The 23,188-nt window shown below is 42.8% G+C and overlaps 1 protein-coding gene across 1 annotated transcript in view; it reads left to right on the top strand.

Moving 5' to 3' along the window:
• LOC138976683 (hemicentin-1-like) overlaps window positions 1-23,188 on the top strand; it is a 125,160-nt gene that overhangs the window by 39,610 nt on the left and 62,362 nt on the right. The gene's annotated exons all lie outside the window — the stretch shown is intronic.

The following is a 23,188-nucleotide window of genomic DNA, read 5'->3' on the forward strand; positions in this document are numbered from 1 at the left end:
GTGTGTGTGTGTGTGTGTGTGCTTGTGCGCGTCTATGATTCTTTCTTGGCATCTGTCAACGCAATGCTATTCAAGTATGTATTGCCTGTCTTGCAATGCCAACATTAGGCATTCAATAAAATTCTTGAAAGGAAATCAAATGTGTGAGAGTATGTAGCCCACACCCGCAGCCCAAACAACTAAGCGAGTGTTAATGTGATGGTTCCAGTTTCGGTTGGCTAACTTTGCGCTGCTCGATCTACCAACTGTGTGAACGTAAAAGGAATATAACTGTACGTTTTATGTTCGATTTGATCGCGTTAGATGTTGAAGGTTCTGGTTGCAAAGGAGAAATAGCAGAGCGTGTCACATGCGAGCGAAACAATTAACCTGGATCTAAGGCCGTCCGATTGAAATGGATAACTAACGTGATTGCAAAAGCTTCGGGTTGAGAGAGAGAGAGAGAGAGAGAGAGAGAGAGAGAGAGAGAGAGAGAGAGAGAGAGAGAGAGAGAGAGAGAGAGAGAGAGAGAGGAGAGAGAGAGAGAGAGAGGGAGGGAGGGAGGGAGGGAGGGACGGAGGGACGGAGAGACGGACGGACGGACGGACGGACGGACGGATATGACATACGGACGGACGGACGGACGGACATACGGACGGACGGACGGACAAATGCAGAGAGTCTCTGTGTGTGCGAATGTGCGGGTATGAGGAAGCGCGGGCGTGCCTACATGCGTGCGTGCGTGTGTGTGTGTGATACGTTTCTAAAATGTCTGTAGCTTTCGAATTGTGCCGTAGAATTTACTTCTTTTCCTACAACGTTCTGTATTTTGCAGTTGTTTTGCGTCTCTGCTTCGTGTATCCGGCGACAACATTTTAGTTCAGAAAAACAACAGAAATGCATCTTTACGTAAGCCAGAGTTTCCCTGTGTTATTTTTGGCAGAGGTATCAATCAGGCTCTGTTCACAGAAAATGCAATTACCCGATTCTGACATAACTCCATAACCTCCTTGCTCTTTCAACCCAACACGTTGTCCATCATGGCGTTGCACTGTTACACCTCTCGAAACATTGTTGCTAGTGAGCGTTCTGCTGCGAGAATATATTTATCTTTTTTTTTTAATCTGATTTTGTTGTTTATACAAGTAAGGACAAATGTGATCATGCATGACAAGACACATCACCCTAGTAATGTTGCTTGTGTATTTTCTGTTGCGATTTTTTGTTGTTGTTTTGAAATCTGATTTTTGTGTGTATACAAGTTATCACAAATGAAATAATGTAGTTATGACGAGACACATCACCCTTTACATTTCTTCTCCCTAGGTAAGATTCTATAAAGTAACAATTAACACAAATCACAAAATTAGGATGCCTATCACAAGACAGTTAGCATCAACCCTTCTACAGATTCAGGCACTTTTTGTTCTTTTTGTCACTGAATATTCCGCTTGTTCTTAAACAAAAAATGTAACCTTCTTGCAAAGTGATTTTGTGTAATGTCGATCGTTTTACTCACTTTCACTGAGAGTCGGAATAAAGTGGGTAATAACGTGAGTGTGTGGATTGCCTGGTTACGTAGTTGAAGCAGGGCTCCCCAAAGTGCGCGTCCCTGCGTCCTATACGCACAAGAAGCCGAAATCTCGTACTAAACAATTAATGGGGATCAGCTCGTTACTCCCCCGTATCGATACTCCCCCGGCTCGTTACTCCCCCGGCTCGTTACTCCCCCGTACACAGAAAAGGACTGGATAACCCTGTGATAGTGAGTTGGCATGAAATATTGTTCCCTCCCCCCCCCCCCCCCCTGTCCAGCTGTTTTGTTTGTTTCTTTGTTTGTTTATCCAGACAATTTCTCCGGAAAAACGTTTATCCAGACAATTTCTCCGGAAAAACAATATTTCATGCTAACTTACTATCACAGGGTTATCCAGTCATTTTCTTTGTACGGGGGAGTAACGAGCCGGGGGAGTAGCGATACGGGGGAGTAACGAGCCGGGGGAATAACTTGGCAAAACCAGCATTTTTTCCACATTTTGAACTTCACAACAAAGATACACACACTGTCATTGCTTCTACCCCGATCGACATTCTGACGTCATTTATACCGAATTTGAAGATGCCAATTTCGTACCGAATTCAATAAGAACAAGTTTAACAGAAAAATATACGGGAGCTGATGGCTTATGACAACGACGTGGGGGAAAAAACCAAAAGTGTATGACGATATCCGACGACGACGACGGTGGCGATGATTACGAAGTTGATGACGACGACAACGATGACGACGACTACGCCCACTGGTGGGCGTTGTCGTCATGACGACAACTTTGATGAAGTGAATAGTCGACCAGCACCCTCCGTGTACTCTGACATAGTACAGTAGCTGTAGTCCGCAAACTCGGAGTGCGCAGTACTCCCCACAGACATGAATCACACGGTTCTCTAGCTCGGCAAGAGGTCTGGCCAAACTCTACATCTGTCTGTGACCGTAACTGGGTGATTTGCGTGAGGTCCCAACAGGCGAGACAGTCTGTCTAACCTTTGTGAAGCCGCGTAAACCTTCGTGTAAATCACAAGAAAGTCCTGTTGAAAGCAGGATTCTACATTTAAAGAAGAATACGATGAAATACTATTGTGCTATGAAAAGTGTTATGTTTATTACGATAATGATGATCGTGATCATAGTCGTCGTCAACGTAATTGTCATGGTAGATGTTATTGGTCTTTGTCAAATTCATAATCCTCATCTTTGTCGTCGTCGTCGAAACCATCATCATCATCATCATCATCATCATCATCGTCGTCGTCGTCGTCGGCGGCGGCGGCGGCGGCGGCGGCGTCATCATCAACATCATCATCATCATCATCAACATCATCATCATCATCATCATCATCGTCATCACCATCATCGTCATCATAATCATCGCCATCATCATCATAACCACCACCAAACCATAATTTAGTACATCCTTATTTAAACCTCGTTTGACCGCGACACTGTACAGCAGCTGTCCGCAAAATCGCCACCCGTCCCCTCAGACATGAATCACATGGCTATCTAGCTCGGCGAGAGGTCTGGCCCCACTCTGCGTCCGCCTGTGACCGTAACCGGGTGATTTGTGTAAGGTCCCTATAGGCCTAGCGTTCTTCCCTAAACCTTTATGAATCTTCATTCCCCGCTTCGTGCCTCAGACACCCCCGTGGAACATGCATCCGTGTTCTGGAGCCGTGTTGGGAAGAATCCGAGAACCGTGGAAACTAGCACAGAGGTGTTAAAGGTTTTGACATTGTTGTGGACTAAGTGCACAGTCTAGACATGATGCTGATGACGGTATGGTGAGTGACATGTAAATTGCATATCTTGTGGGAGTATGTGGCAGACTTGCTGAACTTGTTTGCTGAGATATTGAGGTTGCTTTTGAGTTTTGAATGAATTTGATTGTATGTTGTTATTGTCCTAAAATCAAGTTATTTTGGCGGTACTACTTGGATTTACCTTGCTTTCTTCTCGAACAGTAACAACATCAAACTCTTTATTGTCCATTACAATGAATAAACGAAAGAAGAAAGTCGTTTAGACTTTGTTCACAATGTGTGTATGTGTCCATGGCATATAACCGTTTATATTACGGAGCTGTAAAGAGAGTCATGCTAGCACGCATTTTGTGCAGACAACAGCAGCGTTGAGTTGTTTGATGAAAGAGCTTACGGATCGAGCCCCAGAACATGTTAAACACCACACGTCCTGAATTGTAACACGCACAAGTACACTATGAAGACGACCATGCAGAACAGTTCAGTAAATTCATGGAAGACCGAGCTTGCTGAGCCCCTGAACATGTATGGTACCACACGCCCTGAATTGTAGCACGCACAAGTACAATATGAAGACGACCATGCAGCCCCGTCGAGTAATTTGATGGAAGAGCCCGCTGAGCCCCTGAACATGTATAGTACCATAAGTCCTGATTTGCGAGACGGAGGGCAGACAGAGGTGTTGAATATTTTAAGCCTTGGAATTGACAAACGTGACGCGGGCGTTTACTTGATGTAAGAGCCTGTGGAGCCAGTGAATATGTGTATGTGGTCGAACGTCACCGCTCGGGGACTAAGAGCAGACAGATGCGCGTAGTAAACTCCCCGAGTGTCTCCCCAGCGATAAGTCAAACGTGATTTAGACGTTTGTTTGATGGAAGAGCCGAGCGCGGCCAGGGAACATGTATTGTCATAGATCACCAACTTTCTACTACTTTTGCAACTACTTTTGCTCGCGTGGGTATTGAAAGAGTCGAAATAACCAGTAATTACGTACCGCTGAGAAAAGGAAAGAGTAACAGCGACTAGTGAATACTTACGATTTGAGGGTTGAAATAGTCAAAACGACAAGTAATAAGTATGAATAACACGGGCGTGTAGACTAGATCTATGTGATCCTAGCATATAACCACGGCATGTCCCAAATAGACACTAGTTCTGGGGACATAAAAAACAAGTTAGCATAGCATCTATGTGTACAACTGGAGATTGCAGTCCCTGGAATCGGTATCAATAAAATATGTTAATTGACATCAGACGTGTTAGCGACCTGTGACCCTCCAGCTTGTGTCGTCATACATCACAGTCTGGGGAAGATAAGTATGCGTTAGACTAACGTGATGTTGGTGCCGATTTGATGAAAGTCAGGGCAAATGAGAAGTTATATTCTTTATCAACGAGGGTAATGGAATGGGCGAGGGAATGCCTTTTGCGTGAGACGGACTACGCTCTGATAAGATTAAATGAGTAACGGATGGGGGTGGGGGGGAGAGAAAGGAAGGGAGAGAGAGAGAGAGAGAGAGAGAGAGAGAGAGAGAGAGAGAGAGAGAGAGAGAGAGAGAGAGAGAAAGAGAGAGAGAGACAGAGAGAGAGAGACAGACAGACAGACAGAGACAGACAGACAGAGAGACAGACAGACAGACAGAGAGAGACAGACAGACAGACAGAGACAGACAGACAGAGAGTGACAGACAGACAGACAGGCAGACAGACAGGGAGACAGAGAGTGACAGATAGAGAGACAGACAGACAGACAGACAGACAGGGAATGACTTTGAGCTAGAGAGGGCAGCCACGTTTTCCAACCACAATACAGGTAAATTCAGCGTGACAGAACAATGCGGGATGGATAATCTGCGTAATCTTGCGTCTCGAGCAATTTGGTTTTGTTGACGTACGTGCGTGATGTATTGTACCTTGCATTGGACAGTGAATTGTGCTTTTGATTGTTCGCCAACACGATTACAGATATTGTCTCGTCCAATATTCTTCGAGTAGCACGGTTTCTTCTCTTTCCTTTGTCTGCAAATTTTTTCCTTTGTTTACATCTTTCGTATTTTTTGTTATATATCCATGTTTGTAGTGTGTGTGTGTGTGTGTGTGTGTGTGTGTGTGTGTGTGTGTGTGTGTGTGTGTGTGTGTGTGTGTGTGTGTGTGCGTGTATGTGTGTGTGTGTGTGGAGGGGGATAATTCCTTTTCTTAACTTACTCTCGTTTCTCTTCTTCGTCTTACACGTGGTGGATACTATAGTCGGAGTTCTGACGTTTTCTTCATAACGCATCGTGAGACAGAAAATACCGAGTGTTGGGGGATTTACCCTCATTTCCACCTCACAAATACTATTAGATTCGTTCATTACGTCTTGTCTCCCTTTTTTCATCCCCTGCCTCCACCCCCCCCCCCGCCCCCCCCCCCCCCCCCCCCGCCATCCTTCTTGCCCCCGCATGTCTTTTCAGTCATCTCTTAACAAACACAGACAAAAATCGAATAGTCCTAATATTGTCCTCCGCCCATTCCTAAGCCCCGTCACTTGTCGTCCGCGGTCGATTTGGTGCCGAGGCTAATATCTTTGAAAACTCATTTCCAGCATCAGAAGTCTAATCTCTCGACCTCTGCCAAAAGACCTTGTCGATCGCGCGGAAGGTCTGAGGCTGATAAAAATTAATTCGACGCGTAGCTCAGATCTAAGGAACTTCCATCATCAGTTTACAGCAAGTTCCGTCGTAGGAAGAGTGACTCGAAATGGGACATCGTGGGACGTGGGTATGATCGTTTAAGTCAAGATGGTCCAGGATGGTAACAAAACATTGCTTCTAATGTAAGTGATTATGTAAAACGACACGGATCTGCTCAGGCTTTTACATGTTATAAAATCATCCTTCCGCTTGGACAAATACCAAGAATCAGCAGTCTGACAGCGCTCTGCGTAAAGTAAGATATTTGTTTAGTTAATTTTGCCGGCAACTCCTATTTCAATTTGCGGAATTAATTCAACAACACCAATCTAACTCTGCACACGAAGCAGCCAGGTTGTTGCTGTTGGTGTATGTCCCAGCGGATTTAGGATGCTCTTCTTGATTGTAAAATCCTAGACATAATTTTGTGTGGTAGTGCCCATGATGGCTCCTACGAAGTTAATTTGACCGTGCATATTAATTGTTCTACAAATGAATGTGTACATTTGCTGACAAAAACTCGTTTTTTCCAGAACATCTGAATCCAATAAGGCAGAACGCTATTTTGTCTGAGATACAAAGGGAAGACGACAGCGCTTCTCAGATCGTTCTTTCCAGTTTTTATTTTCTCGGTCAGACATTCTGCGCATTCCCGTTGTCATTGAAACCATACGCTGAAAATAATCTTCCAGCGAAGCTTTGAAAAAAAAAGTACATTTTCAAAAATAGCTAAATTTAGTCTGTCATTTGTATAAATGCCAGACCAAATTTCCGGGTCTGACAAGTCGATGGACATGTACGTCGAATCTGGCCGGCGAGGTACTCGGCGACTCACCCCTCCCATCTCGCCCCCGCTTTGAAGTAGCCGACTTCACGCTCTACTTGCTTTTAATCTGTCAATGGTGTCAACTCGCCCCCGCAAGCAGTGGCAACTCGCCCCCGTGTATCCCATGCGATGAAGTTGAACTGTTAACCAACAACAGTCAGTTATGTATGTCTGTGTATAAGTGTGTACGTGACACAAGCAATATAATGTCACCTGTAACGGAACTGAAATATGGACATTCGCATTTTTAATTAACGTCACCTTTGTAACACAGTGGTTATGTTTGTGTATATATAGAGAATACTACATGGCTTGCTGTGTCGTACCAGATTTACACGAGTTGTTTTTTAAAATATTGAACTGCGAGCGAAAGCGAGCTGTTCACTATTTGAAAAAGCAACGAGTGTAAATCTGGTACGACACAGCAAGCCATGTAGTATTCTGTTTATCCTACATACTGTACTTACGTGTATTTGACTGAAAATGTCCTGCAGTGCAGTCGAGGCAGTTAAAATGAAGACCCTTGTTTTAGAACCTCGGTCTCTTCTAAAGCCTCGTGCAATCTATTACGTCAAAGCAAAGAAACGTCACTCTGAAAGTGTGGCGTGACGTGTTAGTTCTAAAGATTCATCGAGGGTAATTAGCGAGCGCAATTTTTGTTTCTATAATGACGTTTGTCTCGGTGACTTTGGCATCATAAGCAGTGGAACAAGAGGCGAAGCCTTCAAGGCTCACGTAAGAAATCGACAAACAGTAACACAAACTCAATCACTCCGTCACACATACACACACACACACACACACACACACACACACACACACACACACACACACACACACACACACACACACACACACACACACACACACACACACACACACACACACACACACACACACACACACACACACACACACAGTAAGCATAGATGAAACTGTGCAAGAAAGCGAGACCCTGGATCTGCCAAGTAGTCTCGGCCCGCTCACAATAACAATGACCGAGACTTTCAGTAATTCCTTTGCGTGACGTCTAACCCTCTTACGTCATAATGTGACGTCTTCAAATAGTTTCTATCACACACGTCAAACACTTTTGACCGAGACGTAATCTTCTTATGCGAGCTTTATCCATAGACTCGGAAATGTTAAAGTTTCTATCACACACACACACACGCACGCACGCACGCACGCACAGACAGACAAAGTTTATCATCGCATAGGCTACACTTACGTGAGCCAAAAACAGGTCCCTGCCAGACTTGCTTGACATGACCTCATTTACCCAATATTGACGGACTGTGTAATGATATCTTCTGCTATGGTCTGTTGAGACAGTGATATCAAAATCGAGACCGGAGGTCGAGATTTTGATATCACTGTCGAAACAGACCAATAGCAGAAGATATCATCACACAGTCAGTCAATGTTAGATATATTGCTAATTCTCTAAACATTTTGTATTTACTGTAAAGAAATTACAAAAGTATTTGTCTCAGTTTTGGCTGTTCCATATCCCTCCCTCTGATTATTATTTCTTTTTGTTCACTCTTTTCTTGTACTTTTCAATATTTTAAAATGTCTTTCCTTTCAAAAAGTCTTTAGTCACTTGCTCAACTAAATTCTGGGATAATTACATTTTCATATATATTTGTTTGTTTTTAAATTTAGGTGTTTTTATTTTTGAAGTGGGGAAGCAATAAAGAGGTCGTCGATATCAAAACTGATATCGACAGAAATGTCGTCGATATCACTTTTGCACTGAGCTCAGTTTTGCCCAATTGACCAATGGAAATCCATGTAACATATGAAATAGCAATATTACATGATATACACACGCGTGATGGAAGTTCGCAATACACAAAGCCATGGACTGTTTGTGCAAATGTATGTTTCAGTGTGTGTGTGTGTGTGTGTGTGTGTGTGTGTGTGTGTGTGTGTGTGTGCGTGTGTGTGTGCGTGTGTGTGTGCGTGTGTGCGTGTTTGTGTGCGTGTGTGTGTGTGTGTACGTGTGTGTGTGTGTGTGTGTGTGTGTGTGTCTGTGCGTGTGTGTCTGTATGTGTATGTGTGTGTGTGCGTGCGTGCGTGCGCGTGTTTGTGTGTGTGTGTGTGTGTGTGTGTGTGTGTGTGTGTGTGTGTGTGCGTGTGTGTGTGTGTGAGTACGTGTAAAACAGAGACGGATTTTTACTAACGGGGGCGAATCGCCTCTTTGGCAATTCCCAAGATAATTGGGGGCGAGATATGAGGGGGTGAGTTAGGAAGGGGCGATTTAGGAAGGGGCGAATCGGGAGGTCACCATCTGGCCACAGACGTCTAAAAAAGGCCTGCCTTGATCTGATCGCTGAAAAAGAACACTCTGCTTTCAGAAAGGAAAATGAGATCCATGCGTTTAATGGACAGCCAGACATTCGTTTAGCTTGTCATGCCATTGAGACCTTTGGGACGATCACAGTCATGCAGACGTTGAGTTAGCAGCAGTTCTGTAGAGACGATCTGGAAGTCTTTGATTGGTATTTTTTGGATTGGGACGGGTGTGTGTGTGTGTGTGTGTGTGTGTGTGTGTGTGTGTGTGTGTGTGTGTGTGTGTGTGTGTGTGTGTGTGTGTGTGTGTTGAGGGGGGATATAGAGAGAAAGAGAAAGATACAGAGGGAGAGACGGAGGGAGAGACAGACAGACATACACATATTCAGTCAATGTATACAGGGCCGGACCCAGGGGGGGGGGGGGGGGGGTCCAGGGGTTCCGGAACCCCACCCCTGGAAAAAGCATGTACCTTGCTTTGAGTGTGTTTTTTTTAACTAGTTTTAGCACCAAAACAATGCTGCTCTTAACCCTCAAAACAAGGCCCAGAATGCACCAGATTGCACAGATTTTAACCGTTTTTAAAATTTTTTCCGGGGGAGCAAAAAAGCAGGCGCGCGCTTGTGGCTTCGCCACTTCGCTGATTTCCCCCCTCCCAAAAAAAAAGGAGGAACCCCCCCCCCCTTACAACTCATTTGGTCCGGCCCTGTGTATATATATACAAATCAACTCTTCAAAAACAAAACAGTTTTCTTTGTGGCTGTACCCCCGAGATGTATGTTTGTTGATGTTGTTGATGCATACAATTTCGCTCAATATGGACGTTTCCGTTTAAAATCCTGACAGATATAGATTACAACTTTTGTATACATATCTCTTGGGAGGAACAGTTTTTCCCAGACCGATGTACGGCGAACTTCAGACGAGATGACACTTTTTTCTTGGATGCATTCCCAGAAATGTCATGAGCTTGGGAACTTCAGATTTCATCTTAATATTTAGTTTAACTGTATTCAGTTCGTAGAATGTCGATTTCCCTGCTGGCAAGTACCAGACGGTTTTTCGATTTTTGGGTGGGCGTGAATGTCATGGTTGCATATCATTTTCTCCAAGTGGAGGATGTGATCTTACGAGACAGAAGCTGTAACTTTAGGCTGTAACTTTGGCTTTGTTGGGACGTGCGTTACTTGTGTAGGCGAAACGCATGAGTGCTTGCATCAGGATGTTCACTTCTGCAACATTATTGCAGCTTTTAGGAAAGAGGACACTTTCAACAAGAAAAAAGAGTTAAAAAAGGTTGATACAAAAATTCAGATTATTTCACATTAAATATTTAGCGTGGTAAACACGCAAGCAATTCAGCTTTAATCTTGTTCACAAGTGCTCCCCGGAACAAATTCACACCCATTTTTTGTTTTTCTGCTGACCTTTAAACACAACCGTGCGTAGTGCTTTAGTTTCAGAAAACATTGTTATCTTAAGGGCAGTGCTTCCCTTCAATCTAGATCAATGCAAACAATCCATTTTGTTCAGACAGCAACATTGATTTCTGTGGCTTCATTGCTTCACCAAAATACAAATCATTGACACAAACCCCATCGCATTTCGAAGTTATCTTTTAACACAATCATGCAAACGTCTGCCGTTACCAAGACTATCAACCACATCACTGGACACTGAAGCTTAAACAACGCAGGGCAAGCTTCAAGTTAGTGTGTGCGTTTGTTCGTGCGTGCGTGCGTGCGTGCGTGCGTGCGTGTGTGTGTGTGTGTGTGTGTGTGCATTGGTTATTCTTGCCACGGATAACTTTCTTTATAAATGGCATGTCTTACACATTGTGGCAGGTAGACGAAAACTGCGAACTAAATCAGGAAAAAGTCAAATGTCTTTTCCTCACTGTGCCAGAGTTAATTACGTCTGGTGTCTATTGGATGGTGGTGTGTGTTGGGCACTGAGACAGAATGTTTCACATTTTTGTTTCTTGTCCGAGCAACCGTTTGGTTAGGTCATATACTTACATAACGTCGACAGACATCCAGACAGACGCAATCTAACAGGCAGACAGACACACACACACACAGACAAACATACTGACTGACAGATTGTGCGCTTGCACTTTCGCGTGCAGTCACATTCTCAACATGCACAAACTTAACTGGGGCAAACAAGAAGAGATGAAATAAAAAACGTGGCAAAAAAGCGTAAAAATACAAGCAAAAAAGAAAACACAATTGAGTCGAATTCGAAAACTTCATTACAGCAGGATTAGCGTTAGGTCCATATGCTTTTTTTTCTTAGAGAAAAAATGAAGAAAGAGAGAGAGAGAGAGAGAGAGAGAGAGAGAGAGAGAGAGAGAGAGAGAGAGAGAGAGAGAGAGAGACAGACTGACAGGCAGGCAGGCAGGCAGGCAGGCAGACAGACAGACACACAGACAGACAACACACACACACACACAACACACACACACACACACACACAAAACACACACACACACACACACACACACACACACACACAAACACACACACACACACACACAGACAGACACACAGACAGACTGAGAGACACATAGAGAGTGTTAACACAGATAGACAAAAAAAACGAAAGAAACAAAAACAATGATCACATACCAGAGAAAAACCCATATTAGATCATGAAGTCTTTCTGAAATAATTCCTAAGATGTACGACCCAATCATTGATTTCTTTACACGTTGCTACCATTCAAGGCAAGCAGAGCTGTTCCTCCGCGCCAGAGCATCTTAAAAGGTCATGCTATAGTGGCAAGGCCACAGTGCCATCCCTCACTCACTGGTTTTCCCGGGGACGCTGACTTTGGGACAGATAAGACTACTACTCTTAACAGCGAAGATTCATTTGCATTTAGTCGGTGGTAAATAGTGATCAAATAATTCATTGGCGCGAGGAGTTTGCTGATGGAAAACTGCTTCTGGCAAAGGCCTATCTAAATTCAGAGATGACCTTATGTCTGAACCTTGGTTACATTCCATTCATGATGAGCCTTCCAGATTTCGTATTGTACCTTTTTAGGAAGTGGTTGTTAGATTTTTCTCTTGATGGTACATTTAATTAAAGAAAACTAAAATCGGAGCGCCATGCACGTTTAGCGACTCTTACGTTGGGCTTGACGTCGATGCCTGGACAACAATGAAATGCAAAGATGTCTTCGCCATAATTCAGCGCTTTCTGAATTAGTCTGATCTGCCTTGCCACATAGCACTTTTTGAAAGAAACCCTTATTTGAAAATCTGTCCGGATGTTAACCGAATTTAGAGGCAACGCCATTTTTCTGGCTGGTGTTTCTTTCGTATATATAATAAGAACTGTACAGGTTTTCGAAGGTCGTTGCATGTTTCAATTGTCTCTTGTCAAGTTGGAATTAGATACTGTGAATGGCTGAACTTTGCCACAGATGAGTCCGCGTGAACGAAGATCTGTAAACGAGAGTTCTACAGTTCTTCAATTGTTTTTAAATTTGCAGAATTGTTTGTTTGGTCAGTGCACACCAGTGATCATCAACCATGTTGAAGTTCATGTTCACATACTGAGAAGCAAGACAGCTCGACGAAGAGCTCCCCGTTCACACTAAAGTCCATTTTAGCAACGGCTCACGAGATGGTCTTAGTTTGGCAAAAGAATGTAGGGATACACTCTTTGGTTTGGCCACGAGTGAAAATGACCATTCAGAAGCCTCCCTTTGTTCCCGCTAAGCGTTTGTCTGGGACGGTATTTCAAGAAGTGTTGAGGGGATGAAGTGTTGGGCCTTTCGTCCTGTCAGTATTTGCCTTCCGTGGGTTCCGGGCCCGCCATTTGCATGTGATTTGGGCCATTGTGTGTTGGTGTTTGTTATTACACAATAGTGTCTGTTGAAGCAAAGGCTTGGAGCCATTTGCATACGTTTATATTGTTACGTGTTTGCCAAGATGAAATACTGTGTGTTGGAGCAAAAGGTGTTTGGTATTTGTGTATGGGGGTCACTGATTGTGTTTATGTCTGGTATGGCACACTACAATATCTTGGAGCAAAGGCAGTTATAACAACCGTTTGCACACGAACGCGGGTTTTTCGTCTTGTTTTGTGATCGGTAAAATACGTTAGTGTCTACTATGAAGTATGGCTGGCGTTTGTATCTTTGGAGTCATTAATGATTGTTTCCCCTAATCTTTTGATTTCTTTCCCTAATGCACTTTTACCAAGACAAACTTTCTTGCCGCTCCGGGGAGTCCTGCGATCTTTGATCAATTATTTTTGTCTGGACCTTTTCACATAGGAGTCATTGATATTGTTTGTATGCACCCTAGTGTCCTTTAGAGCAATTGCTCTTTCCTCAACGATTTTCACACGAAAACGGGTCGTTCGCATTGTGTGTGTGGTTTTTTTTCTTCTTCAAATTTTGTTTTACTTTTGTTGTTAACTGATACGTACAGTCATCTGGGAACAACAGAAATGGGGCCGGGTAGACGGTTGTACTTTGGGGGGTAATTAATATATTTTGTTGTCATATGAGACAGGGCTATCTGTGGAAAAAGAGAATTGCAGTCATTTGCATTCACATTTGAATCATTCATGTAGGCAGTAATTTGTATGAAGCGATGCTATCTTTCAGATGGTAACTGAACGCACATCGGGAAGAACCATGCGCTCACCCCTTCTAACCGCTATCCCCACCATCCTTCCCCGCCCGATTTGGATCAGTATAATAGTGGTTATGTTTATACCCCGCTGTTAAACTCAACAGGTAGCAAAGTATTTGTGTATTTTAGGATCTTCCATGGTGGCAGTTAAGTTTTCCTTTAAGCTTTCTGGAGGAGGATAAACACAAGAGTTTTTGACTTCTTCTGCAGTGCTTACACGTTGAAGCAAAAATGGCCTTCTGCGCATATTTTGACTCGTGTTCCGAGAGGGTGGATCGTACAATGTTTGTCCGGTATGATGCAATTATTATTATTATTATTATTATTGTGCTCATTTTTATGCGCCTAATCTAGATATAGCCCTAGGCGCTTACATATTAATTTCTGCCGTTTGAAATGGAATTTTTTACAGACAGACAGACAAACAGACATTTTTTACACACAATATAGGCGTTTATATAGCGGAGGCTCGGAGCGATTTGCATACAACTATCGGCAGTTTATATCATCGTTTGTGTTTGCTATGATAACAATATCAGTCATATTAATGGCAAAACACGACGCTTAAAGTGACGGGAATGAATAATCTGCATAAACGGGACAAGAAAGCATTGGGTTGCAGAGGGAATTGGGAGAAGGAGGAAGGCGAAGAAGTAAATGTAAGAAATAAATGTACTCTCTCGTTGTTATGCCACATTACAATTGCTGTGGTGTTATCTATCGATTGAATATTGGATCGCCTTTCTTTGAGTCGCGTGACGTCTAACGCCGACTAAAACTCATATATTTAGGCCGATACAACAAACGAGGGATTTTTTCGTTTTTGTTCTTTTAAACGGTCTCCATCTGTGTAAATGTCAAACATTCAAAAAACGCATGTCTTTCTAGTAGAGAAGAAGGAGGATGATGATGACGCAGGGATACATTTAATTTTATTGTTTTGGCTTTGTTTGCCTGTTTGGCTTTGCTTCATACGCCTTTGAAGTATATTCCCATGCGTACTCTCAACTATTCAGATATGTAAGGCGTCTGAGCAGATGTGTTGAAATTGAAACAACACAGCACAATTAAATCCGGCAGCCATCTTTCACAAAGGATGATAGGCAATTCTTGAAAACCTTCGCAGACTTTAGTTGGCCAGATCTTTTTGATAACAAAACGTCTTGCCTGTAATTTTATCGTGTGAACCTAGAACCATGAATTATCGCATCCGGGGCAGCTGTCTGTGTTTTTTAATCTTGGAAATTAGCCAGGTGGTGAAAACGGAGCGACAGGGTGTTGAGTAGTATGACACTTTGAAATTTAGGGAGTGTGATTTCTAGACGGAAGAGCTGCTGCTATTACGCTGCACGCCCCCGTATTTAATCAGTTTGGGACTTGTAATCTGCGTGAAATCCGATACTAGTAATCTCCACATTATGTCTGGGCTGCAATGTCCGCAGATAAAGGATAGCGTTCGCATCAGTTTAATCCGATGACGAATGTTATTTTAGAGTGAATGTTTGCGTTCATGATGCGCTCTTCTGAGGCCAACGTTTCGCATGCAAAACTGATTAGTTGCTGAAGAGGAAAAGAGCGCTTTCGGTTTTCAGTTCAGAGCCAAAATGTTGGCATTGGTGAAGCACTTGTTGAGATTGCGTGTAACAGATCGACGCCCCAAAACGGGATAGCCATCTTTATTGAAACTGGATGCCACGAGGTTTTCGACCAGACCGGCAGTTATGGGCTTAATTTTGTGTCCAGAAAGGGAGGTAACCAGAAGTTTGCATCAAGGCAGGGGCGGTAACCTTGTCTGAAAGGGAGGTAATCAATGTGCAGGGACAGTGGCGCCAGATGGTGGTAATGGCCGAGTTATTACCTCCCCGTTGAGATGGTATATTCCCCCGTTTGTGATGCGTTGAAAGGTTGGCGTGGTTGGAATTACTTTTTTTTCAACCTCTCTTTTCTTCTTCAATACCTGACCTTTGCGCTGACAAGTTTACAGCGAATGCGCGTGCATGTCAAAGTACGGTTTCCGTGTTGGGGGCTATTGTCCATGCTGTTGAGACACGCTTTTCAATACCCAAAGAATCCAGGCTTTTACCGACTTCCCCTAGTATTTGTGGAGCCCCGCCACCTTAGCTTGTTTAGAGCGGCGCCGGTCTTTTCATCGCTGATTGAGCAGAAATCAATTTGTGAATTCTAAAGTCTCTAGCTCGTTTATTTAGGACTGTGCGTTAGAGGTTGTTACTATTATGCGTGTCTCTCCTTACGTGTTTAGTTTTTCCGGCACTAAAATAAACTCAGCTTCGCTTTAATCGAATCTGAATGAGTTTGTTCTTGGAGGGACACACGTTCCTGCGTATAAAACTTGCACGATGGCTGACTTTCTCTACAGAAGAGTCCACGTGAGCTAAGATCAGTAAAACAAAGTTCACCAATTCTTGAAATTAGCTAGATATTGACAAAGAAATTTTTAGTAACATCAATTGGTAGGCAAGTGCAGCTATTGGTTTAAGCACAATTTTTATTCAAAATACATGACATGAAACAATTGACAAATATGCAGCAAAGACACAGACTCAAGAGCAGCTATTTCAATGTAGATGGGGGTGGATCGGTCTGTATATTATAAATACGGAGAATCTGAGTGGAGCGGTTTCATTACATTCTGTTATCCTTGGCTTTATCGATGCGGCAGTCAAGACGCAGTCGTTACACAGAGGCGGACGAGGCAAGGCATAAATGCCAAGGAAAACACATCAATCATCATAACAGGAATCAGTTACCAAAACAAATAAATCAGCCGCAATAACATGATTCAATTACCCAAGCAAATAAAACGGTCAACACAACAATCAACCAATCAATCATCGCATGGATGCAACTAAATTGGAATCTGTGTTTTTCTTTGAATCACTCTTCTTCAATTTTCCCGCTCAACTCATTGTGATATCGACTAAAAAAAAACGACAACCTGCAGCTAACAATAGAAATATCATAAGATGCATTTAGGCCGTGAGAGAGAGAACGAGAGAGAGAGAGAGAGAGAGAGAGAGAGAGAGAGAGAGAGAGAGAGAGAGAGAGAGAGAGAGCGAGAGAGACAGAGATACAGAGAGAGAGAGAGACAGAGAGAGAGAGACAGAGAGACAGAGAGAGAGGGAGATAGATATTGTGTGTGTGTGTGAATGTATGTGTGCGTGCGTGCGTGCGTGCATGCGTGCGTTCGTGAGTCCGTCCATGTGTGTGTGTGTGTGTGTGTGTCCGAGCTCGTGCTCACGTGTGCATACGTGTGAGGGGGTTGGAGTATCACGAAGAAGGATGGGGGATAGAAGTCTGGAATCTAAACAAGCGTCACTGCCGTCAGTGCCTGTTGCCCAGAATCAACACACGCCCCTCCGCGATGCCATTGCTGTTGTAACTCGGAGAATGCTGAATTGTCACGAAGAAAAGCGCGCGCCATGTTTGTTGAAACAACACCTGTGTGTTGACATGGATCTGCTTCGATATCTGGAGAGATCGGCGTTGAATGCATGGAGGGTGGGAGTAATAGTAATACTGTGTATCAAGAATGATGATCTCTGTGTACTTTGGTCATCGTTTTACAAGTAATTAGTTATAATTGTGCGGGTTTTATGAAGGACTATTGCTGTGTCATAGTTAAACATGGTCTGTGGTTTTATGGCAAACAAAAAAAGTGGAAAAAAGGTCCGTGAGTACTTTTGCTATCTCTTAAAAATTGATTAGAAATAATGTCGCTGGCTTTGTGTTGAACTATTACAATTTGTACAAGTGGGTATTTGAACAGATTTCCTGGCAAAAGAGAAGACAATAGAATATAGAAAACGTGTAGAATTCGGAATAGTCACTGCAAAATGTTCAGATATTCTGTATTCGGAAGCTTTACATATATATATATATACCTCCATGGAACTATTCTCCAATCTCACTATATGCACAACCAAATAACACTAACAGACATAGTCCAATACAATTGGGCTACATTGATTTCATTAATTCTTACTAGGTAAGTGCGTGCAGGCGTCGATTTGATCGTGAAATGCAAGTCCAATACACTTAACGGCTGAATAACTTCGTTGGTAGTATACAACTTACTGCTGCTAAATAAGGATGTCTTTCAATAAAAAAAAAGATATTTGAAATTACACATGGCATGTCGTTGTTATTTGGAACTTTAAATGTCAATCAAAACGAAGAAGAAGAAAAACAAACAGAAAAACTGGTGTGTGCCAATGCAGGCACACACGCACGCTTCAATTGTGAAACCATCGGCGCAGCGAAAACCTGTGCAAAGGTTACTTCTGTGCTCTTTTCACATACGCCACTTGACAAAACGACAAAAAAGGCAAAGCACCACGGGTTACCAATTACAAAATCGTCCCCTGCTTGGAATCTGCCATCTTCTGGTGAATCCGATGGTCGAGGAGTTAGCCCAAGGCTGCCCTTTGACCTTTCGGTGTCCAAAGGCTTTTCGAGACATACGCTTCCAGTTCCGTCTTGTACAAATGGTCAGTCCATTGCTGCCATCTGGAGTGAATCGAGAGGACCTGTGTTGAAAGATCGCTACTTTGCACAGTTGTATTGTTTTCGACTGTCGCTTTTACTTGCGGTCTACGACGTAGATTCAATGTGGTCTTCCAAGAAAGAAGAAACCGTTTGATTTAAATGAAGATGCCATGGAGTTGTGTTGTTGTACCGTAATGTTTTTTTTCGATTACTAAATTATATAATATGCTTTTTGGCCTGGATTGCTGTGCAAATTCTAACTACGCCGGAGCAAAGTTTATTGTTTGGTTGTATGAAGACAAGAAACCTTTTGAATAATGAAAATTATTACTTTTAACTTGCGCAGCCAAGATATCAAATCGTATGATGAACACTTAATTTGCTACGATTTTAAGGTACGGCAGTTTGGTTTTGTTTGTTAATTTGTGGCTGGTCATGTCATCTTTTGCCATTCTTATCCCCACGCTTTAGCTTTCCTGATCTTTTCTTCTTTTCTTATGGCCAGTGCTTTCTTCTTCTTCTTCTTCTTCTTCTTCTTCTTCTTCTTCTTCTTCTTCTTCTTCTTCTTCTTCTTCTTCTTCTTCTTCTTCTTCTTCTTCTCCTTTTCTTTTGTTGTTTATTTTTTTTTTTTTTTTTGGGGGGGGGGGGGGGATTTATTTTTTGTTTTGCTGACATGATCGAGCACAGAGCTCCGTATCTTTTACAACATGCTGAATGAAAACTGCAGTCTAAATAACCCAACAAACTCTTACAACTGAACTAAATTTAGCTTCGTCTACGGTACTGAACGAGCGAAGTTGTGGCATGCGGTCGAGCACTATCCTTGAGCCGCACTGTAAAAGACCGGTCATTCTCGCTCTTCCAGCCGCTGGAGATTAAGTGACCAGTGTCCGAAGGATCAACAGCTGCGGGCATTGATCTTGGGACATGATCTTCACTCCTTGACCCCCGGTGATTCGGATTGAAAGAGTCCGGTCCTTTACTTGGCAATTCAGACACATCAAACGCTGAGGAAGCTTGACTGTTCTGTTTTGCCTTAGATGCTGGCATCTGCGACTGAGTGGCGATGTTTGGGGACTTTCATTGTGTTTTTATTTTATTTCTTTTAATTTTCTTTACGATCTTTATTTTCTCTTCTTCTCGGTATGTTCGTGTTATTGTATACATTAACACAATTACAATGTTTAATTGTGATCTCCCGCTGGATTTGTTTTGAATTGCGATTACTACCCTGCCTAGATCAAGTTTTTTCTTGATTGTATTATATTACCTCCGCAACCATGATTTCGTTATCCTTACAAACTTGCCACCAGTGTATTGTCAACAGTTAGTATTGTGCAAGTTCTGCCTTTCTCTCTCTCTCTCTCTCTCTCTCTCTCTCTCTCTCTCTCTCTCTCTCTCTCTCTCTCTCTCTCTCCCTCCCTCTCTCTCTCTCCCCTCTTACTCTCTCTCTTGCTCTCTCTCACTCTCTCTCTCTCTCTCTCTCTCTCTCTCTCTCTCTCTCTCTCTCTCTCTCTCTCTCTCTTGGTGACTGTGTGTCTGTCTGTCTGTCTTTCTGTCTGTCTGTCTGTCTGCCTGTGTGTCTGTATGTCTATCTGTCTGTCTGTCTTTTTCTCTCTCTCTCTCCCTGCCCCTCTCTCTGCCCCTCTCTCTCCCCTCATATTTCTCTCTTACCATCCTTCTATCTCTCCCTCTCTTCCCAATCTCTCTCTGTCTCTCTGTATCTGTCTCTGTCTCTCTGTCTCTGTCTCTCTCTCTCTCTCTCTCTCTCTCGCTCTCTCTCTCTCTCTCCTCCTCCTCCATCCCCCTATCTCTCTCTCTCCCCCTCTCATTGTCGTATCGCTCCCCACGCCATTATCCACGTACCCGCATACAAGAAGCTAACTAGAATACACAAAAATAAATATTTTCGCTCGATTAACCCAATTCACAACAACATGATCACCAAAAGCATCCCTCCACAAAAATTCCCCAACAGAGAAAACAATGGAGGTAAAATAAACGAGGCATAAAAGAGGACTTGATAGCTTTTGGATGTTAATCGAAATTGGCTGTAACATCAAAAGCGTGATAGCGTGAGAGAGGCGACGAAGGAGTTGCCAATCCATCAATAATCCATAGTCCATGCTGGCGGGGCGTCTCTAAATTATCTAGAATTGTGTGTCGCCTTGTTGACATGATTGTTTGTTACATTGATTGTTAAAGACACTTCAGTCCATTGTGTGCCCACGATTCTGCTCACCATCTCAGATCTGACCAGGAATGTACATGGAGTAAGTCCATCTCTCCAATTAGACTCATACCGGAGATCAACATCCTCACTGCTGTCTGTGCGGGGATGTAGCTCAGTCGGTAGCGCGCTGGATTTGTATCCAGTTGGCCGCTGTCAGCGTGAGTTCGTCCCCACGTTCGGCGAGAGATTTATTTCTCAGAGTCAACTTTGCGTGCAGACTCTCCTCGGTGTCCGAACACCCCCGTGTGTACACACAAGCACAAGACCAAGTGCGCACGAAAAAGATCCTGTAATCCATGTCAGAGTTCGGTGGGTTATAGAAACACGAAAATACCCAGCATGCTCCCCCGAAAGCGGCGTATGGCTGCCTAAATGGCGGGGTAAAAACGGTCATACACGTAAAAGCCGTGGGAGTTTCAGCCCATGAACGAACAAACAAACAAGCTGCTTTCTGTGTAGAGTTGGACATGTAAAAGACTTTTTTTTTTTTAATAATGGAGTAACATGGTTTTATTTCTTTTTGGTACATATATGACATGACAACAACATCAGACATCAACATCAAATACCATCAGACATACAAGACTATGCTATATGCATCTTCAAACATAAAAGAAAAAAACAAAAACAAAACAGGAAGGCACAATTAAAAAAACGTACAATTACATAGTCCAAATTCAACACATTTCTAAATTATATAAACATAATCCTTGTTTCCTTTCTTGTCTTTCTATTTCATGATTTTATAGAACTGCTCATAGCAACAACATCCTGTTCTCTCCATATTTAATAATCTGGATTTTAAAGAAAAAATATAACGATCAACATAATTAGAGAACATGACTGTATAAGACTTGATTTCTACGTATAAACAGCCAGGCTGTTGAATAGTTGGCATTATATGTCAAAGAGGAGAGATGGTCTTATTCCACGTGGAAGCCTGGTTATAGATCTCTTAGATATATTGAGAGCGGAACTTTTTCTTCACGCGAAGGACTGTGCATTTAACTACACAGTTCGTCTGGCCTGCAAAGACAAATGGAGCATGACTAGTATGCAGTGTTGGAACAAACACGTATGGAGAGGGATAACAGGATGGGGAGGGGTATGGGAAGTGGAGGAGACGGGGGTACTATAGGCGTGAAAGTAATTGGATGGTTATGGAGAGAGGGCTTAAGGAGGGGGATGTGAGGGGTGCCGGTGAGAATTAGGATTATGCGGAGGGAAAGATGGCAGCTACACGACAAAGCTCATGAAACACTAGTGGTAAAAGCACTTCGCCTCATATAATTATTATACTCATATGTAGGCTTTGTGTGAAATAATGATGAATCTGGGGAAATTGGTGACGAGGAAATGTTTGAAGTGACTCCTGGCACTGAAAGTGCAGAATGTATTGTACGTGTCACGCTCATCTGTATTCCCCTCATGAATATTCATATCGCACCAGATCTAGACGAGTTATGAACTGGAAATAAGCTGCCTACCAGCTTACTCTGCTCTGATGTGAAAAATGACCCGGGTTACAAATTAAAACTACTGTTCTGTACTTCCATGAAGCACCAGTGTAAAAGGGAAAGATGCCCGCTGTCAAAAAGAGTCCTATGGAATCCAAAAACAAATCAACTGCCAATAGTTCCAACATTCAGAATTTAAACAAAGAACAAAATGTTCAGCGAATTAAGCTTGTGTTTTCCCTGCAAGCCGCTGAACATTTTATTTTCAAGATAAGTGTTATCTAATTAGTGTTTGTTTGTGCACTTAAAAGACCGCTGAGTCGATATATATATATATGTATATATATGTGAACGTAGCGTTTTGTTTTGTCAATAATTAAACGTTTTAACAACATACCTTTCTTGTGATTTGATTCTGAAGAGTCCTATGGATGATTGTTTCCAGGAAGGAAAAGTACACAGTCGGAACAATTCTCCTGGACTTTGCATCAATTGAGCGGACTTATTTTTAGGGGTCGGGCTTTAGCCCCTGGGGGACATTCTTTCCTTGGACACAAAGTCCAGAGACATATTTTCCTAGAAACCAAAAAGCCCTACACTTCATTCTTTCAAACCGGCAAAAGAGGGAATAGTTTAATAAGAGTAAACACAATTGTTTGAATAAACCACCGCTAGGATAATGGCAAGCCAGATAAACTTACTCCTCATGCCCTCAGCTGCTTAAGTGATATGAAGGACATTGAATGTGTTTGTATAAATACGGGTGGACAGTCGGACGAACAGGCTGACATGCATACACAAAGCGAAAACACGCACACACTCTCAAGGATAGATTTACGCACACACAAAGAAAATGGGATCAACATACACACAAACACAGACAGATGGACAGAAACATAGACAGACGGTCAACCACAACGGCAGACACATGATCAAGCTTACATCAGACACACTATCACGCTTCGTAATGCAATAAAACGGCACAAGCGCGCGAACGCCAAAAAGCAGTAGATGTTCTTGTTAAAACTTGTTTGATTTTTTTGTATTTGTTGCTAGGAGCGATGGAAAACGCAGACAAAAAGAATAAGAATGGGTGAGGTATCCAGACCTCAGTTGTCAAGACATCCATGAATGGTATCGAGAGGGGGAAGGGGGGGGGGGAATTTGTAAGGAAACCAATTTCAACTACACATGCACAATGGAGACAGAAAAAACGGAATCAGAAAGACCAGTGAGTATGAA

The sequence above is a fragment of the Littorina saxatilis genome, linkage group LG1, assembly GCF_037325665.1.
Source record: "Littorina saxatilis isolate snail1 linkage group LG1, US_GU_Lsax_2.0, whole genome shotgun sequence".
NCBI classification, from domain to species: Eukaryota; Metazoa; Mollusca; class Gastropoda; order Littorinimorpha; family Littorinidae; genus Littorina; species Littorina saxatilis.